The sequence below is a fragment of the Papio anubis genome, chromosome 17, assembly GCF_008728515.1.
Source record: "Papio anubis isolate 15944 chromosome 17, Panubis1.0, whole genome shotgun sequence".
Classification (NCBI taxonomy): Eukaryota; Metazoa; Chordata; class Mammalia; order Primates; family Cercopithecidae; genus Papio; species Papio anubis.
In genome coordinates, this window is record NC_044992.1 from 70,059,087 (window position 1) to 70,059,762 (window position 676).

A 676-nucleotide genomic window follows, 5' to 3' on the forward strand; every position below is an offset into this window, starting at 1 on the left:
TCCACTGGGAAGGCAGAAAACAGCCAGCCAGAAACTGGAGGCTCTCCCAGAGGTTGGCTGTCCCTGGCACAGCCTGCACTGCCCCTCCAGGGTCTCTGCCTGCAGACGCCTCCCACCACTCCCAGCATCAGTGGCTCCAGGTCCGCCTGCTAAAGCCACAAGCCCAGCGACTGCCTCAGGGCCATGTGCTGCGGGAGGGTCCCCTTAGGGCTCCCCCTTGGGTCTGGCATCGTCCTGGCCCCACAACAGCGGCCCCAGCACACACACAGAGAAGGCATGACCGTGTAGCACGGTGCAATCAATTTCAGGTCTAATCTCAGGCACGATGATTCCTTCTGAACTAATGGCACACAGTTGCTTGGGAAAGCAGATGTTCAGGAGTAAGAAATCAATAAAAACCCTCAGCAGTATGTCTTGGGCATGGGAAATCTTATGTTTACTCTAATGTTTATTTCATTCATTCCAAAAGCAGCCATTCAGCCTCTCAGGCATGCAGTTAGAAACCCAGTCACGGCTCTGAATTCTGTAATCTGGACAGACAATAGGGAACAATTTGGGACACTTAGTGACCAAGGGCAGGAATTCAATCTCTCTGCCTCTGTGATCTGGGTTGACTTTCTGGACTTGTGTCCATCGAGTAGTCAATAGACACACTCTTCACCTCAGTCCCCCGGGC